Source organism: Sesamum indicum, linkage group LG11 (genome assembly GCF_026168435.1).
Source record: "Sesamum indicum cultivar Baizhima isolate 11 linkage group LG11, ASM2616843v1, whole genome shotgun sequence".
In the NCBI taxonomy this organism is placed as follows: Eukaryota; Viridiplantae; Streptophyta; class Magnoliopsida; order Lamiales; family Pedaliaceae; genus Sesamum; species Sesamum indicum.
The window spans coordinates 13,155,135-13,169,764 of NC_142667.1; the positions used below are offsets into that span (position 1 = coordinate 13,155,135).

The following is a 14,630-nucleotide window of genomic DNA, read 5'->3' on the forward strand; positions in this document are numbered from 1 at the left end:
CACTTCCCCTAAAGCATTAAATAGCAACCAACAAGTAATACAACTTTAAACTCAATAAAATTCCAAAGCATTACTGCAATATTTCATCTGACAGGACCGATCACATGTCGGAATAACACATAGCATACTCAGTAAATATCAAAATTCTTACAATCAGAAAAACAAAGCAATTAAAATAATACATTACATCAAACTGAAAAATAGCAAATGCACCAAACTAATACACATCTATGCATGCACTAAAAAATGTTACAAAGGACATAAATAGACCACAAAGACACACAATACCCGTAATGAGCATAAACTATTGCGAAACTATGGTGACATCCTGCATGAGAAAAAAAGTGGTGTAGATAGAAATGAAGACTTAGAAATTGAAGGAGAAAGGCAAATGTTACAAGACGCAGATGGCATTCGTTGGCGCAAAAGATAAAAGTACCACCTCACCTCTTCCATGATCAAAATGGAAGTAAAACATGTTCTACAGTGACACACACATACAGACACACACACACACACCCCACACCCACACTCACACACACACACGCTCGCACACACATCGCAGACGCGCACACAAACACACACACACACACCCCACACCCACACACACACACACACACATACACACACATCGCACACAAACACACACCCCCCCCACACACACATCGCACACACGCACTCAAACACACACACACAGACACACACCACAAACACACACATACTCACACACACACACACAGACACACACCACAAACACACACATACTCACACACACACACACACACACACACACCCCACAAACACACATATACTCACACACACACACACACACACCCCCCACAAACACACACATACTCACACACACACCCCACAAACACACACACACTCTCACACACACACACACACCACACACGCACACACCCACCACCCCCCACACACACCCACACACCAGACACACACACACACACACACACACACACACCCCCCATACCCACACTCACACACACACACGCTCGCACACACATCGTAGACGCGCACACAAACACACACACACACACCCCACACCCCACACCCCCCCACGCACACATCGCACACAAACAAACACACACCCCCTCCCACACACACATCGCACGCACGCAGACACACCACAAACACAAACATACTCACACACACACACACACCCCCACAAACACACACATACTCACACACACACACACAAACCCCACAAACACACACATACTCACACACACACACACACCACACACGCACACACCCACCACCCCCCACACACACCCACACACCAGACACACACACACATAAAAAAAATGCACATACAAAGAAATGGAAAAGTCGGAACAAGGAGGGGGCATGATTAAGTAAAACTTCTCAAGTTTGTGCTCGATAAAATTGAAAAAGAAATGCAGACGCGCACACACACACCCCACACCCCCCCCCCCCACACACATCGCAAACGCGCACACAAACACAAACACACCCCACAAACACACACATACTCACACACACACACACACACCCCACACCCACCCACACACACACACACACATATCGCACACACGCACACAAACACACGCACACACACACACCCCACAAACACACACATGCACACACACCCCACAAACACACACATACTCACACACACACATTAAAATGATACATCACATCAAACTGAAAAACAGCAAGTGCACCAAACTAATGCATTGTCCACTAAGCTAAAGTGGTTTTCATTAAGAAGCTCATCAACCACTAGATTAAACATTGAATAGGGCACACTTAACAATAGTTTAGTGGAACCTGAAAAACACAAGACATATCACCCACTGTAGAAGCTAGTCCTGTTCATGGCGATGTTTCCTACTCTTCTTCTCAGACCGTTTCTTGCCCCTACCCACTTGCGAATCATCTAAAGCACTGACGTCAGAGTCAGAGCCTGAATATGCCTTCCTGCTCCTCCTTTTATGCCGTAGATTAGCAAAATCATCAGAAGAATCATCACAGACTGCTATTACCAGGAAGGAAATCAAAATGGCTAAATGCACCAAAGTCAGGGTTCAAAACTACAATATTGTGTAGTGGTCGCTGGCAACCAATTCAAGAATTGATTAGCAGATCATAACCACCCATGACACTTATCAGATTTTATAAATCCTCCACTCATTTTCTCTCACTATATCCCCTATAGTAAAATAAATCAATCCAAAATCAATCTTCCTAACGAGATATATTGAAAGGAAAAAAGAAAAGGGACAATGCATTCTCCCTTGTCCTGTCATTGCTCTTCATTTCAATAAATACTCATTCATATCAGGTAAACAAAAATGAGAATACATATCTATGCATACACAAAAAAAATATTACAAATGACATAAATAGACCACAAAGACACAAATACCCGTAATGAGCATAAAATATTGCGAAACTATGGTGACATTCTGCATGAGAAAAAGGGTGGTGTAGATAGAAATGAAGACTTAGAAATTGAAGGAGAAAGGCAAATGTTACAAGACGCAGATGGCATTCGTTGGCGCAATAGATAAAAGTACCACCTCACCTCTTCCATGTTCAAAATGGAAGTAAAACATGTTCTACAGTGGCACACACACACACACACCCCACACCCACACTCACACACACACACGCTCGCACACACATCGCAGACGCGCACACAAACACACACACACACATCGCACACACACACAGACACACACCACAGACACACACATACTCACACACACACACACACACCCCCCACAAACACACACATACTCACACACACACACACACCACACACGCACACACCCACCACCCCCCACACACACCCACACACCAGACACACACACAAATAAAAAAAATGCACATACAAAGAAATGAAAAATTCGGAACAAGGAGGGGGCATCATTAAGTAAAATTTCTCAAGTTTGTGGTCGATAAAATTGAAAAGGAAATGCAGACGCGCACACACACACCCCACACCCCCCCCACACACACATCGCACACGCGCACACAAACACACACACACACATCCCACACCCACCCACACACACATATCGCACACACGCACACACACACACCCCACAAACACACACATGCGCACACACCCCACAAACACACACATACTCTCACACACACACACATTAAAATGATACATCACATCAAACTGAAAAACAGCAAGTGCACCAAACTAATGCATTGTCCACTAAGCTAAAGTGGTTTTCATTAAGAAGCTCATCAACCACTAGATTAAAGATTGAATAGGGCACACTTAACAACAGTTTAGAGGAACCTGAAAAACAGAAGACATATCACCCACTGTAGAAGCTAGTCCTGTTCATGGCGATGTTTCCTGCTCTTCTTCTCAGACCTTTCTTGCCCCTACCCACTCGCGAATCATCTGAAGCACTGACGTCGGAGTCAGAGCCTGAATATGCCTTCCTGCTCCTCCTTTTATGCCGTAGATTAGCAAAATCATCAGAAGAATCATCACAGACTGCTATTACCAGGAAGGAAATCAAAATGGCTAAATGCACCAAAGTCAGGGTTCAAAACTACAATATTGTGTAGTGGTCGCTGGCAACCAATTCAAGAATTGGTTAGCAGATCATAACCACCCATGACACTTATCAGATTTTATAAATCCTCCACTCATTTTCTCTCACTATATCCCCTATAGTAAAATAAATCAATCCAAAACCAATCTTCCTAACGAGATATATTGAAAGGAAAAAAGAAAAGGGACAATGCGTTCTCCCCTGTCCTGTCATTGCTCTTCATTTCAATAAATACTCATTCATATCAGGTAAACAAAAATGAAAATACATATCTATGCATACACAAAAAAAATATTACAAATGACATAAATAGACCACAAAGACACACAATACCCGTAATGAGCATAAAATATTGCGAAACTATGGTGACATTCTGCATGAGAAAAAGGGTGGTGTAGATAGAAATGAAGACTTAGAAATTGAAGTAGAAAGGCAAATGTTACAAGACGCAGATGGCATTCGTTGGCGCAATAGATAAAAGTACCACCTCACCTCTTCCATGTTCAAAATGGAAGTAAAACATGTTCTACAGTGGCACACACACACACACACCCCACACCCACACTCACACACACACACGCTCGCACACACATCGCAGACGCGCACACAAACACACACACACACATCGCACACACACACAGACACACACCACAGACACACACATACTCACACACACACACACACACCGCCCACAAACACACACATACTCACACACACACACACACCCCCCCCACAAACACACACATACTCACACACACACACACACACCACACACGCACACACCCACCACCCCCCACACACACCCACACACCAGACACACACACAAATAAAAAAAATGCACATACAAAGAAATGAAAAATTCGGAACAAGGAGGGGGCATCATTAAGTAAAATTTCTCAAGTTTGTGGTCGATAAAATTGAAAAAGAAATGCAGACGCGCACACACACACCCCAGACCCCCCCCCCCACACACACATCGCACACGCGCACACAAACACACACACACACATCCCACACCCACCCACACACACACACATATCGCACACACGCACACACACACACACACACCCCCCACAAACACACACATACACACACACCCCACAAACAGACACATACTCACACACACACACACACATATCACACACGCACACAAACACACACATACTCACTCACACACACACACACACACCCCACAAACACACATATACTCTCACACACACACACATTAAAATGATATATTATATCAAACTGAAAAACAGCAAGTGCACCAAACTAATGCATTGTCCACTAAGCTAAATTGGTTTTCATTAAGAAGCTCATCAACCACTAGATTAAAGATTGAATAAGGCACACTTAACAGCAGTTTAAAGGAACCTGAAAAACACAAGACATATCACCCACTGTAGAAGCTAGTCCGCTTCATGGCGATGTTTCCTGCTCTTCTTCTCTGACCGTTTCTTGCCCCTACCCACTCGTGAATCATCTGAAGCACTAACGTCGGAATCAGAGCCTGAATATGCCTTCCTGCTCCTCCTTTGATGCCACAGATTAGCAAAATCATCAGAAGAATCATCACAGACTGCTATTACCAGGAAAGAAATAAAAATGGCCAAACGCACCAAAGTTAGGGTCCAAAACTACAATACTGTGTAGTGGTCGCTGGCAACCAACTGGCAACCAATTAAAGAATTGGTTAGCAGATCATAACCACCCATGGCACTTATCAGATTTTATAAATCCTCCACTCATTTTCTCTCACTATATCCCCTATAGTAAAGTAAGTCAATCCAAAACCAATCTTCCTAACGAGATATATTGAAAGGAAAAAAGAAGAGGGACAATGCACTCTCCCCTGTCCTGTTATTGATCTTCATTTCAAAAAATACTCATTCATATCAGGTAAATAAAAATGAGAATACACATCTATGCATGCACAAAAAAATGTTACAAAGGACATAAATAGACCACAAAGACACACAATACCCGTAATGAGCATAAAATATTGCGAAACTATGGTGACATCCTGTATGAGAAAAAGGGTGGTGTAGATAGAAATGAAGACTTAGAAATTGAAGGAGAAAGGCAAATGTTACAAGACGCAGATGGCATTCGTTGGCGCAAAAGATAAAAGCACCACCTCACCTCTTTCATGTTCAAAATGGAAGTAAAACATGTTCTACAGTGACACACACACATACACACACACACACACACACCCCACACCCACACTCACACACACACACCCCACACCCACACTCACACACACACACACACATCGCAGCGCGCACACAAACACACACACACACACACACCCCACACCCACCCACCCACACACACACACACACATCGCTCACGCGCACACAAACACACACACACACCCCACACCCACACCCACCCCCACACACACACACATCGCACACACGCACACAAACACACACACACACACACACCCCACAAACACACACATACTCAAACACACACACACCCCACAAACACACACATACTCACACACACACACCACACACGCACACACCCCTCACCCCCCACACACACCCACACACCAGACACACACACACTTAAAAAAAATACACATACAAAGAAATGCAAAAGTCGAAACAAGGAGGGGGCATCATTCAGCAAAACTTCTCAAGTTTGTGGTCGATAAAATTGAAAAAGAAATACAGTAGCTGATTAGAACATATAAAAATATATTCCTGAACATCATGATCTCAACATAAATCTGCTACAGTGACACACACACACACACCCCACACCCATACTCACACACACACACACACATACATTGCAGACGCGCACACAAACACACACACACACACACACACACATCGCACACGCGCACACAAACACACACACACACACACCCCACACCCACCTACCCACACACACACACACCACAAACACACACATACTCACTCACACACACACACACACACACACACCCACACCCCACAAACACACATACTCACACACACACACACACACACCCCACAAACACACATATACTCACACACACACACACCCACACACCAGACACACACACACATACAAAAAATGTAATACAAGGAAATGAAAAAGCCGGAACAAGGATGAGCCATTATTCAGCAAAACTTCTCAAGTTTGTGGTCGATAAAACTGAAAAAGAAATGTAGTAGCTGATTAGAACATATAAAAATATATTCAAGAATTGGTTAGCAGATCATAACCACCCAAGGCATTTATCACATTTTATCAATCCTCCACTCATTTTCTCTCACTGTATCCCCTCTTGTAAAATAAATCAATCTGAGACCACTCTTGCTAACGAGATATATTGTAAGGAAAAAGAAGAGCGACAATGCACTCTCTCCTATCCTGTTATTGCTCTTCATTTCAATAAATAATCATTCATATCAGGTAAATAAAAATGAGAATACACATCTATGCAAGCACACAAAAATATTATAAAGGACATAAATAGACCACAAAGACACACAATACCCATAATGAGCATAAAATATTGCGAAACTGTGGTGACATCCTATACGAGGAAAAGGGTTGTGAAGATAGAAATGAAGACTTAGAAATTGAAGGAGAATGGAAAATGTAACAAGACGCAGATGACATTCTTTGGCGCAGAAGATAAAAGACCACCACACCTCTTTCATCTTCAAAATGGAAGTAAAACATGTTCTACAGTGACACACACACACACACACACACACTGCACCGTACAGGCACACACACACACACACACCGCACCGTACAGGCACACACACACACCGCACCGTACAGGCACACACACACACACCGCACATGCACAGACAAACATATACACACAGCCCACAAACACACACACACTCGCACACACACACAGACACCCCCACACACACACAAACAAACGCACATACAAGGAAATGAATAGGCTGGAACAAGGAGGGGGCATCATTCAGCAAAACTTCTCAAGTTTGTGGTCGATAAAATTGAAAAAGAAATGCAGTAGCTGATTAGAACATATAAAAATATATTTCTGAACATCATGATCTCAACAGAAACCTGTTACACCAGATCATGATTTTCAAAGAGCTTGATCTAGAAACTGGATAATATTAATCACAAAATTATTGTCCTAATACAATTACATAAATAAAACACACTGGTAAATGTTGCAACCTTCTTAGCTTAAATAATAGCACTGAGTTCAAAAGAGCAACAATAATTAAGCTCTTGTTGATGCTCATAGGCAGGATTCCCCCAAAGCATTAAATAGCAACCAACAAGTAATACAACTTTAAACTCAATAAAATTCCAAAGCATTATTGCAAAATATCAACTGACAGGACCGATCACATGTCGTAATCACACATAGCATACTCAGTAAATATCAGAATTCTTACAATCGGAAGAACAAAGCAATTAAAATGATACATTACATCAAACTGAAAAACAGCAAATGCACCAAACTAATGCATTTTGCACTAAGCTAAAGTGGTTTTCATTAAGAAGCTCATCAACCACCAAATTAAAGATTGAATAGGGCACACTTTGCAGCAGTTCAGAGGAACCTTAAAAGCATAAGACATATCACCCACTGTAGAAGCTAGTCTCTTCACGGCGATGTTTTCTGCTCTTCTTCTCAAACCGCTTCTTGCCTCTACCCACGCGCGAATCATCTAAAGCACTGACGTCGGAATCAGAGTGACAATGGACTCTCTCCTATCCTATAATTGCTCTTCATTTCAATAAATACCCATTCATATCAGGTAAACAAAAATGAGAATACACATCTATGCAAGCACACAAAATTATTACAAAGGACATAAATAGACCACAAAGACACACACTACCCATAATGAGTATAAAATGTTGCGAAACTATAGTTACATCCTGCACGAGAAAAAAGGTTGTCGCATGGAAAATGTAACAAGACGCGGATGGCATTCGTTGGCGCATAAGATAAAAGCACCACCTCATTTCTACTATGTTTAAAATGGAAGTAAAACATGTTCTACAATGACACACTGTAGCACCCCTTTCGCTACAAGGGCAATATCTACCCTAAACGTCATACTTATAGTAGTCCCTATGTTCATATATATAAATTCGCACATAATCATCTAATTAATTTGCATACGAAATCCCAACATCATAACGACACAATCAACCCAAAACATCATATATGCACATCAAACACTACAAGTAGTCCATCACAGGTAATCTCCATGCTTACGTTCTCTCTATACCATCAAAATGTGAGTTGTACTCTAACTGACAAAGAGGAGAAAACAACATACTGGCCCGACCTGTCTGAGTATAGCACGTAGACCTATTATTCAATAGTCAAACACCTCAAAGTCTACTCCTGAAAGAAAATGTCAGCAGAGGGATGAGCCTGCCACTCAGTAAGTAAATAACCAGCCTTATCTATATATGTATATCAAACACAGCCCAAACAAGATAAACAAACAACACAAATGGAATACAATCAATTTAATTCCAACATAATCAGTTTTGTTACACCACATGACTATCTCATAATATGACAACCAACCAAACTCCATTTTTCCTAGTTTGCTTACCAGAAGGTGATATTGTGTTTTTTCCGCCAACTCAATTCACCGTTATATAAATTCAAGTGAATCCCCTTGACAGCCGGCTCATCAATCTCATTTCGCACATAGCTCTTTCATTTCGCACATAACATTTTCTTTTCGCACATAACACTTTCTTTTCGCACATAGCACTTTTCATTTCATATTTTCGCCTTATAGGCTTTCAATACATCAAGGGGTATTCACACCACAATTATATTCAATTTCCACCACTCCCTCATTTCCACATATCACCATTCTTGTAAGCAACTAGTAACGTAAAACAATATATCAACATATTCTCATTCCAGACATCCACAATATATCAAACAACAAACATATATTTCAAAGCATTTCCTCATTCCACGCACACAATACCGTCAATCAAATCAGATCATCCATCACTCATATACTTTCAGATAAATCAACATCAACATGAACCACAAATTCATATAACAGTAAAACCATAAATAAAGGAGACTTATATAGATAATACTAATTAATTACTTACCTCGACCTTACAACGCTTTTATCTATCCAATAGATAGTGGTTCGATCTTTTCACTTTACCCCCATATCCTATAATGAGTTATACCACACACAATTAATATATCGAGAATATCGTAATTTCTTTTAAATATAAGATTGAATATCATTTGTACAATTTCTAACAATTCTTTAATATTTTATTTCTATCGAAATACAAATCTTCATTTTTCTTCTTTATTAGCATACCATTTATTAGATATAATTTTCAGAATATTTCTATGAACTTTCTATCAATTTCTTGCTATTATACTCTTTAATTGAACAATAATACATATAATTGCGTATTTGGTTAACAATTCTGATGGAATTATATAAATTAGCTATAGTAATATTTAAATCTAATGAATTTAATAATCTAATTAGTCAATGATATCATTTTTATATCCAATTCGATATTTAATTTGACACTATTTTAAATAGCCAAACTTGTAAAACATTCTAGTTAAATGGTACATCGCTCAATATAAACAACATTTAATAAATGAACTAATTAAATAATATAATTATATAAATTAATAAAAATTAAAATTACAATTTTTCGTACCTCTGTTCCTTCTCTTTTCTTCTTCTTTTTTTGGCCGAAATTGTGTGTGTTGTGTGCATATGTGTGTGTACCAAGAACAACAAAATAAAAAGAAAGAGAGAGAGTGAGGCGGTGGGAGGGGGGGGGGGGGGGGGGTGATGGCCCCACCTCCCACTCTCAATTCTCTCTCTCTCTAATTACATGTATATGTATATTATTCATTAATATATATACTAATATATATAGATTATTTACTAAGACATATATATAAATAATAATAATAATATTATTATTTATTTAATTACACTTTTCTTAGAATACCCATTACGTCCCTCCTAATTTTCTTAATTAATATAAATTGTCCCAAAATATTATAACAAACTCCAATTATTCATTCAAGTGTTATTATATTCCAATTTTGACCCACAATTTATTTACCAATTAACTAAATTTTATAAAAATTTACCAAATAATATCCCAATTATATATTATAATTTTTTGGGCGTCACACACACAGACACACAAACACACACCGCACATGCACACACACACACACCGCACATGCACACACCCCACACACACACACAAAAAGACGCACAGACAAAGAAATGAAAAAGTCAGAACAAGGATGGGGCATCATTCAGCAAAATATCTCAAGTTTGTGGTCGATAAAATTGAAAAAGAAATATAGTAGCTGATTAGAACATATAAAATTATATTCCTGGACATCATGATCTCAACAGAAACCTGCTACACCAGATTATGATTTTCAGAGATGTTGATCAGAAATTGGATAATATTAATCACAAAATCATTGTCCTAATACAATTACATAAATAAAACACACTGAGAAATGCTAGAACCTCTTTGCTCCAATAATAGCACTGGATTCAAAAGAGCAGCAATAGTTAAGCTCTTCTTGATGCCCACAGACAGGCTTCCCCGAAAGCATCGAATAGCAACCAACAAGTAAAACAACTTTAAACTCAATAAAATTCCAAAGCATTACTGCAATATTTCAACTAACAGGACCGAATATATGGCGATGATTCCTGCTCTTCTTCTCGGATCGCTTCTTGCCCCTACCCACTCGCGAATCATCTGAAGCACTGACGTCGGAATCAGAGTATGAATATGCCTTCCTACTCCTCCTTTTATACCGCAGATTAGCAAAGTCATCAGAAGAATCATCATCTAAATGATGGTGACTCCTCCTCCTCCTCTTCTCCTTGCTACTCTTCCTCTTTTTTCGCCTGCGCTTCAATTCCTGCAATTTACCTGATTCAGAAAAGTGCCTTCAATTCCTTAAAAAGAAAAACAAAAAAGAAATAGAAAAGTACTTTAAAGGTAATCCAACTACCCGTACTGCTCAAAAGCAACATGAGATCAGAAAGTAAACCAAAATCTAAAATGCTATGAATACATGGGATGGTTAACAGAAAGCAATTAGCACTGGGTTAGCTTTGTATTTACTGAGACATTTTAGCAAAGTCCAAGCAACAAGAAACATAAATCACACAAGACGCCTCAACCTTTAACAAAGTTAGCATAAAAACTTGTAATGGATTTTGATTACTTCATGAAACTTACCCTCTCTTCCAAAAAGTTAAAGCTAGTGTCTCCTTCCAGTAATGAATCTAAATAAGAGGCACAGGAACAGCTGTGCCATTTATCAAGCAACACCACAGATTCAACAACTTATAGGCCTAATATCCTGGTTTCTGCAATACCAAAACCACATTACTAGGAAACTGTTACCACTCAAATATGTATGAAACTGCCCATAAGTATCTGAAGGCAGAAAAATAACAAAAACTTGGGCAGGTGAATGATTAATTCTTTACGTGATAAACAATAAGCCACATGTAAGCACAAGCATGAGTCAAGCATCAGCTACCTTATATATAACTGATTAATTGTTCCTGAGCAAAAGGACCATTCTCCCTCTTCCATGCGAGTACCCAAAAATCAAGTTGATATTACAGAAACTACCATGTGATTCAAGGGTGAAAATTATAGAGACCGCTATTAGCAGGAAGAAAATCAAAATGGCTAAATGCACCAAAATCAAGGTTCAAAACTACAACATTTTGTAGTGGTCACTGGCAACCAATTCAGGAATTGGTTAGCAGATCATAACCACCCAAGACATTTATCAGATCTTATCAATCCTCCACTCATTTTCTCTCATTATATCCCCTCTAGTATGATAAATGAGTGGAAGATTGAGGTTTAGGGTTTAGGGGTCTTGGACACATGGAAAAATACATAAAATTCTAAAACCTAGATATTCTCTTCTCCTTTTCTTTTTCTTAAAATTGTTTGATTTTGTGGGTGAGCAGGAACATGCACCGGAGAACATGGAGTTGGCACTGGGAAAATGAAGGTATTTTCAATACACAAACAGCTGTGCTGCAATTAGCTTCCATTGAACCATCACCACAGGAAAACTTGATTTTATTGAGGCCGTTGAGGAACAAAACCATTACTTTCATCCCCTAACGACGCCCTCTTTTAATTGGGACTCGCTCGGATCTTTTGTAAAGAATGATTGGTTCTCTGATAATAATATCCATTATTTTGTTTCAGTATCTGGAAAAAGAACTCGGGATGGAGGCGCTAAAGACTATGAAAAGGATTAAAGCTGCTTTGGATCCCAATGACATCATGAATCCTGGAAAGCTCATTCCTCCCCATGTTTGTTTCTAGTTTTGCACATTTTGTATCAACTGTTGTAGCGGAATGATGATGCATTAGGACAACCTTGAGATTGATACAAAGATTTTCTTGAAGTTCCTCTTGTCTTCTTTTCTTAAACCTTATGTGTATGTAAATCCTAATAGATCAGACATTTTGGAAGCCTCTTGTTGTGAAAAGGATGCACTAAGCAAACCAAGAATTTGTGAAATCAGTGTGAAGACAATTGATGGTTTCATTCACTCCAGAATAAGTTTGTTCAATGCTGTAAAGATTCGAGAGAAAGATCCTGAAATTGTGGTTCTTTAAGGATTTAAATGTCCAAAACTTGAGTGGGTTTTAATTGTTTTTGTGTAAGGGTAGGGGATAATGAATTAATAATCAAAATAGAAAAATATAGATAGAAAATCATGACGCTAGAGGAAGGGCTTGAACCTTCGACCTTGTGGTTAACAGCCACACGCTCTAACCAACTGAGCTACTCCAGCAGTTGTTATTCGAGGGATTCTACCATATATCAAATAGTTATGGTCCTCCATCAATCAATTAGTTGAATTAACATCACTTTTTTCATGAAAAAAAACAGATCATGGGTTTCATGTTCTCAACCCCCATTGTACTGAAAAAACAATCTTTAGTCGCAATCACATACTTTCGTATTTCATATAATAATATTAATAATAAGTAGGTTAGATAATGATTTAATGGGGTACTCTCTGCTCTAATTTTTAATTCATCACCCGCCAAAATAAAGATGCAAAAAAGAGAACAAAAGTCGCATCCGAAATCTTTCCCGATTCATTAGATATCATAAACTATATTAGAACGTCTACCATATGCTATAATTTAATATTCATCATTCCAATTAGTATTTGTGGTTGCTCCATCACTTCCTACATCATATAACAACCAAAAAATTATATATATTATGACGAGACCATTAATTTATTTAATATGGGGTTGATTTAAATGAGTCAAAAAAAAATAATTTAAATTATTATCACTCATTACAATACAGATTATGTAAATAAATTTTTTTTAAAATATACAAATGTTGATGAGACGAAACATTCAAATTTTAAATACAAACTATTACATCAATCGTAATATTCCACTTATAACCGTTTCTTCCTACACTATTCTTTTTCTCCAAAAAAGAAAAAAAGAAAATCATGTCTGATAATGCAGGAAAAAGCACTAAGATCAACTTTGATCGTCCAAATTTTTGGATAGCGACTTGATTTTTATCATGATTGGGATGGTCAAAGGTACTAGCTAGCTAGTAAGATCATTTCTACAGTTCTCCAGATATTAATAATCCAAAAATCTCACAATATTGCTCTCTGAATTACAATATGCATGTCGTCGGGCCATATATAATTGTTTGTTAGTGGTTTATCATGTGAAAGTTGATTAACATGATCCAATGCATGCATATATCCTTATCCAATCAAATTACTGTTCTTTTTTTTTTTTTTTTTAAGTGTGTGTAATGAATTAAACGAATTATTACTTTGTTCAATCATGCGCTGTTGATTTATTTAATTTGATATCAAATAAATAATCGTGGGCTAGGATTTACAATCCCAAATTCGTTTTAGTATATATTTATCTTTAATTATACTGTCCGAGGACAAATACAATGATGGTTCTTGAATGTGACGTGTCCAGTATCAAAAATACAAAGTAAGCTGAAATTATTTGTTA

General features: G+C 38.6%; 2 long non-coding RNA genes and 1 other non-coding gene across 3 annotated transcripts; 1 reads left to right on the forward strand and 2 right to left on the reverse strand.

Moving 5' to 3' along the window:
• Nucleotides 1–7,914: 7,914 nt before the first annotated feature.
• LOC148785110 (uncharacterized) lies at nucleotides 7,915–10,300 on the reverse strand. Its single transcript, XR_016062913.1, has 3 exons — nucleotides 10,248–10,300; nucleotides 9,666–9,733; nucleotides 7,915–8,295 (listed from the first exon to the last, which is right to left on the reverse strand). It is a non-coding gene; the product is annotated as an uncharacterized LOC148785110 (long non-coding RNA).
• A 2,197-nt stretch (nucleotides 10,301–12,497) lies between these two features.
• LOC110012897 (uncharacterized) lies at nucleotides 12,498–13,125 on the forward strand. Its single transcript, XR_002288086.2, has 2 exons — nucleotides 12,498–12,612; nucleotides 12,816–13,125. It is a non-coding gene; the product is annotated as an uncharacterized LOC110012897 (long non-coding RNA).
• A 212-nt stretch (nucleotides 13,126–13,337) lies between these two features.
• On the reverse strand, nucleotides 13,338–13,411 carry TRNAN-GUU (transfer RNA asparagine (anticodon GUU)). The gene has a single exon. It is a non-coding gene; the product is annotated as a tRNA-Asn (tRNA).
• Nucleotides 13,412–14,630: the final 1,219 nt, after the last annotated feature.